This window comes from Procambarus clarkii, chromosome 31, assembly GCF_040958095.1.
Source record: "Procambarus clarkii isolate CNS0578487 chromosome 31, FALCON_Pclarkii_2.0, whole genome shotgun sequence".
Lineage (NCBI taxonomy): Eukaryota > Metazoa > Arthropoda > Malacostraca > Decapoda > Cambaridae > Procambarus > Procambarus clarkii.
Genome location: NC_091180.1, coordinates 23,206,322 through 23,212,643, shown reverse-complemented (window position 1 = coordinate 23,212,643; position 6,322 = coordinate 23,206,322). Strand labels below are relative to the sequence as shown.

The 6,322-nt window shown below is 40.0% G+C and overlaps 1 protein-coding gene across 3 annotated transcripts in view; it reads right to left on the bottom strand.

Annotated features, from left to right (window-relative positions):
• Positions 1 to 3,826, bottom strand: part of LOC123758738 (glutamate receptor ionotropic, kainate 2) — a 61,697-nt gene extending 57,871 nt beyond the window's left edge. For 2 of the 3 annotated variants that reach the window (XM_069334550.1, XM_069334552.1), the window contains exon 1: positions 3,609 to 3,825. The gene's annotated coding sequence lies outside the window, so the exon portion shown is untranslated. Of the gene's footprint in view, positions 1 to 3,608 lie in introns of all 3 variants that reach the window. The other variant, XM_069334554.1, reaches the window with a different exon arrangement.
• Positions 3,827 to 6,322: the final 2,496 nt, after the last annotated feature.

Here is a 6,322-nt window from a genome sequence, read left to right as displayed (position 1 = left end):
GAAAGGATACCTTGTATTAGTCGTCCAAGGATCAGGCTGCCATCTTGAGGATCGACTGTGTAACCACTGTTTCTAGAACGTTTTATTTAACAAATTGGAAGTCTAAAACATCATTTTTTTTTTATTAATATTAACAAGCTTAGGTATACACAACAATGTGTTGCTACCCTATTCTATATGAAAGATTGCAGTGTAAATAAAAAAAAACTAGCTGAAAGTTCATCTAATACGCCAATCCCACAGGATGGTTAGTCATACATGGAATCAAGAGAAAATATCAGCCTCAATACAAAAACAAATAAACTGACCAAAAATCAGGTGAGAACTTAAAATTTAAGGCTGATCTATTAGCCCCCATTAGCAAAATCTGGGTACAGCACAAAAATATTTTGCAATATTCCTGAGTGTATGAAGTAATTACAAAGCTCAAAGTATCTCATACCATTTGGTCTGAAGTCACTTATAACAGGGCAATCACAGACATAGTGTTGGAGAGTATGTCCCAGCTATATTTATATCTTGTATATTCTGTTCACATAGTTTACTATTGGAATGTTCGCCATTTGGGAGATTCATTACCTGCAGCCACCTGCCATAGATATCGATGTCCCAGCCTAATTCTGGCAATTACAATGTCACACTGTCTAGTGGATGTTTTATGCTGCCCGTACATATAATTCTCGGTTCTAAACGTGTCATAGCTCTTTATACTTGGGCTTTCTGGCCTTTGTGTGTCAGTGACTGTTCTTCTGTCTTCCCTAGTTTCCTGGAATATTGCGGCTTTTACAGCAGAGATTGGAATGCCAATATCCAACTCAATTCCAGGCTTATCACATGCAGTTTTAGCTGCCTTGCCTGTGTCGTCATGCTGGACAACACCTATGTGAGATGGTATCCATACAAATGAGACTGAAACTCTTGCTCTTTGCATTAATAACGTTGTTTATAATATATGTTACAACAGTTCTAGTGTCTTATTTAGTATGTTGGGGTTTTAAGGGCCTGAAGAGCTGACTTTGAATCACAAAATTACTCCTCCACTGTTCTTCAGTGCGTTAATGGCAAGCTGTAGTGTAGCTAAGCCAGTTATTGAGTCTTACACTTGTGGTCTGTGTACATATGTTGTTTCTGTATACTCTACAGGCTGCTGCAGTGCGACCTGTTGACATTTGAAGAGACCCATCAGCGTAAGTTTGTGAGTCGAAGTAGGTTTGGGAGTTAGTCTCAGTTCAGATATGTTAGGATAAATTAGAGTACATTAAGTAACATGGGAGTTAATGTGTATAAGGTTAGGTTAGGTTGGTTGAAGATGGGTTGTTATGTTACGGGTTATGTTATGTTATGTTAAAACTCTCACAAGTCAAGTCTGGCCCCGGGCCGGGCTTGGGGAGTAGAAGAACTCCCAGAACCCCATCAACCAGGTATCATGTTATGTTATCGTATTTCGGATCTTTACGCCTGGGATGTGATTCCATCAGTCTTCTTTGACGTGCCAGTAGTACACCGTGTTGAATCTCTAGGAATGGATCGAGGCCGTGTCGCGGGAGAGTGTGATTTATATGTTTTTTTTTCAGTCACAGTGCCAGGTCGCTGGGAAGTCTGTACAGCTGGGGATGTCTTACTCTTAGTGCCAGTGGTTGGAGTTTGTGGCAAGTCAACCAGGGAAGTGACCTGGGGAAGGCGTGCTATATAGTTATTTAGGAGTTAGTCCAGCATCAGTTCAAAAGATTTGTATACAGCAATGGTAACTGCGTTAGGGTGGATGTCATTCTCTGTAGATGTGGATGAGGTGTGTGTGTTGGGTCAGCCTCGGGAATGGGTTTGTTTACTTGCGTAAAGAATTTAGTTAAGAGTCGGTCCAGCGTATTTTCTAGTGACAAGAGTCTCATTGATCGGGACTCAGTTGTATGTTTTGTGGGAGAGGATTAGACTCTGGGGGTGCTTGTTGGCTTGTACCATACCAGGTACAAGCAAAGGTTGTGGTTGAGTGTGAGGTAGTGGCTGATGATGGACTAACTTAAGTTGTTTCAGTGCACTACTGTATTGCAGGTTGTTGGTGGAGGAGGGTCTTAGTTTTTGCTGCTATGTATGAAGGACATTGTTTGAATGTAATATCAGTTTGAGCAGGTGAGTATATCTGACGCACAGTCTTGTGTGTAATGGGAACCAGAGCACTTCCCACATTTGATGTCTTTGGTGTTGCCTTTCAAGGTATGGTTCAAGTTCAAGTATGTTTATTGAGACAAGAAAAAAAATACACATCAAAGGGATAGAGTAGCTTAGGCTATTTCTAACCCCCCCCCCCCTAAACGCTACGCGTACTAGTGGCTGTACAAGAATGTAACTACTCTTGTATATATAAATACATAAAAATACAAAATAAATGATTAAAACCTTTACATCTAAAGCACTGAGTGGTACGTACACCTCTAGTTTATGTATGGAACCTAGTCTATAGAACTCATTCCCTAACGAATTAAAAAGCTGTCCAACCTAGGCCTTATTCAAAAGTAAAACCAAAAAGTATCTAATTTAATCTACATAGTTTCCTACCTAGTGCTTCAAACTCACACTGTATCTTGTGCTACCCACTTCCCCCAATATATGTGTCTAAGCCATACAACTTCACCATTGTAATCACTGCTATCACCTTACATCATGATTATTGTGTTGAATGCAAATTTTACTACAATGTATCTAGAATTAATCCTCAAATTATGCTACTATGTACCTGTTGACAATTCTCGAATTTTACAGTAATGTACCTATTAATTTTCTTACTATGCATCAGTTAATTAACATTCTTCAAATTTCCTCCTTAAAATTATGTGTTAGATAAAGGACCTTCCAGAAACGCTATGCGTATTAGTGGCTTTGCATGAATGTACAAACATCAATCCTATATGCTCTCATAAGCCCAGTGTACCTTCTTCTATATAAATAAATAAATAAATTATGAAGGAAGCCGTTAATACAAACCCGATAAGGGTAAAAGTAGTCTAGACAAGTAAGCAGTGCCTATAGCACTCAGTTCTCTGTTTGTTCTACACATAAATTTTTTGACTCCGAAGATTGGAATGCCATCTGCCTCAAGTTGTGCCTTGATGTCGTCTGTACTAATGTCTACAGCATGTCGGATTATATATTCGCTAATCGGTCACCTATAATGGTTTGTAGCATCTGACTTTGTATCCAGAGATGTCAGTAACGTCTGAAAGCTCTAATTCCTCGCTGGCTTGTGGTCCACTGCGATTAAGTTCCTTAGTTTATTAGGTATAATATCGTGTACTTCTATCTTAAATATCTTAGGAATGGCATGATATATACCGCAGTTAAAGTCCCGCTCCTGTGCCAGGTAAGTCCACTACGGACTCACCATAACCCGTGTTACATAGAACTTTTGTTCAGAGAAGCTGAATCAAAAACAATAACTGGCATGATATATGGTACTGTATGACCTGCTATTTCCAAAAACACTCCTACGGACGTATCATCATCAGGGCAATGATGAACGTTTGGTCGTCCTACCTTGGTTGAGGGGAGGATGTTGATACAAGAATGTAAGAACTCTTGTATATATATACATAAATACACAAAATAATAAATACCGAGGGCGGGTTGGTGTGTTTACTTCAGGATGCTGGCGGGTCTGTAATGTTTACTGTCCAAGACAACGTCCTCTGGATCCTCCTCCTCTAAGACCACGAGACCATCTTGATCTAAATGTGTGCCATGTAACAGTGGTTTCTTAAAACACTCAAAGGTATCGTGAATGTTTGAAGGAGAGACGATGTGGGCGCCTCCAGCCGTCGCCATGTTGTCTTGCTCCCCAAGTTCAAGTTCAAGTTCAAGTATGTTTATTGAGACAAGAAAAAAATACATCTCAAAGGGATAGAGTAGCTTAGGCTATTTCTACCCCCCTCTACTTCAAGTCCCTCAAGGGGCGCACAAATTCAGTGAGTACAGATACACAAATCACAATACAACATTTAACATTGCATATTAATATAGTAAGTGTTACAATCATTGGGGCAAAATTCTTGTAGTTCCTAAGTATTCTGTCTATCATATCATTATCACACATCCAAACAATTTGAAGTGGTACACTACTTATTTCCTTATTTCTATGGTTATCCATAATTTGACACTTTAATACATAATGGTCTTCCAAGTTCAAGTAGGTTTATTGAGACAAGTTAAAAAAAAAAAAAAAAAAAAAAAAAAAAAAAAAAAAAAAAAAAAAATCAAAGATTAGCTTAGGCTATTTCTACCCCTTCCCATACTTCAAGTCCCTCAAGGGGCGCACAAATTCAGTGAGTACAAATACAAGAATCCCATGTAACATATCAGGTTAATATAGTACTATCTAAGAGTATAATAGTGTACATCCACCGCACTAGATTTTAACCCATTAACGCTCCAAGATAATATTCTCACTACTTCATCCATGATTTAATAAAACTACCTTTGCCCTGTCTGTCACATTCCATGAGATACGAGATTTTCTCAGACAGACTCTCCCAACACTGTAACATTTCTGCTTTCTCCTCATTTGTACAACAGCTACTAGCATCAAAGGTGATCTTATTCATATCTAATTTCTTTCTTATTTCTCTATACCGTTTTACTTTAACCTTTGTTTCGACATTTGTCACTACAGAAGGTTGAACGCTAACACTACTAGAAAGTTCATTTTCCATGACTATCCTCTATCATCAATACGTCATGTTCTTCCTTACTTTCTTCAGACGCACATTTCACGTCCTGTTTTCACTTTCCACTTCACGTCCTATTTCACTTTCCATTTCACGTCCTGTTTGACTTTCCATTTCACGTCCTGTTTCACTTTCCATTTCACGTCCTGTTTCACTTTCCATTTCACGTCCTGTTTGGCTTTTCATTTCACGTCCTGTTTGGCTTTCCATTTCACGTCCTGTTTGGCTTTCCATTTCACGTCCTGTTTGGCTTTCCATTTCACGTCCTGTTTCACTTTCCATTTCACGTCCTGTTTCACTTTCCATTTCACGTCCTGTTTCACTTTCCCTTCACGTCCTGTTTCACCACCATCTTCACCCCGTCTACCCCCCATAGTTAATTTTTCTAATGCCTCAATCCTCTTTTCTAGTTTTTTTAGATATTCCAATATTTGAGTACCAACCTCAGAGTTCACTATATTGACCTGAACCTTGTTTCCACAAGGTTTAATTTTTTCAGCTGCATTTCCTACTTTCCCTAGGCTCGCCTTAATTGTCTCTGTTCCTTTCTCCCACACATTGTTCATAGGCGCTGTCATATGGCTTCCAACTGTTTCCTCCATGTTCCTGCTGCACAATCTTTCCTTCCTTCGAGGATACATCTATCCTGCTTGTAGCACCCGTCCTCGAGTCTCTCAGATGAGGCTTCATGCGACATAGATAGGAACCAGCATTGTGGCTTCCTCGACAATTGCAACAAGATGGGACCGATTTTTTCACCGTTTTTTAATCTTGACTCTACACTCTCGAGAGTCGTGTTTCTTACCACAGTACCGACACCTGGAGTCAAACTGGCATTTCCAAGCCATATGTCCCCAACGAGAACACTTCATGCATAATATGGGCTCCTCAATGTATTTTACAACTTTCCTGTAGCCTAGTCCTTGCACAAAAATTCTTTCTGGAGCCTCACCCTTTACCAAGGCAACAACCTGGCTTTGTTTTTCACCACGAACACTGTTCCTCTTTGCCCAAACAACACTATCATTGTTGAGCAATAGATAATCAGGATCCAAATAAGTGGATACTTAAACACTATGACCTTGGTGTACATCATACCTTTTTCCGAGTAACCATCACAATATTCTCAAACCCATCCTTCGTTAGGTGTTCCACGGCCTCCTCTGTCCCAACTGTTTATATAGGGCCGGTGAAGACCCTCCTTGAATAGTGGTTCATATTCAAAAAACTCCTTAGCCAAACGAACCGTCCACTCCAGCTTTTGATGGAAATTCAGTTGACATGCTGTAGGGAACAACAGCCTCTTCCTTCCATTAGTCTGCATCTCCCGCGTCCTGCTGAGCATGTCTTCATTTTTTGGTCTCTTTGTTATTCCTCCTCACTGTCTTCGTCTCGCTGTCTTTGAATATTTCTCCGTTTATATCTGTTTACTACTGCTTGATACGGCCGTAGTATCATCCTGTCTGCCATCCCCACTGTCACACTCTCCAAGGCCCAGTACAGGATCTTCCATCACCTAGGCAGACCGCCTCAGCCATTTCCTCGATACACAAAGGCACTGTATCACTGCAACAGTCGAGAACAAATTCACAACATCTAGCTGCAGC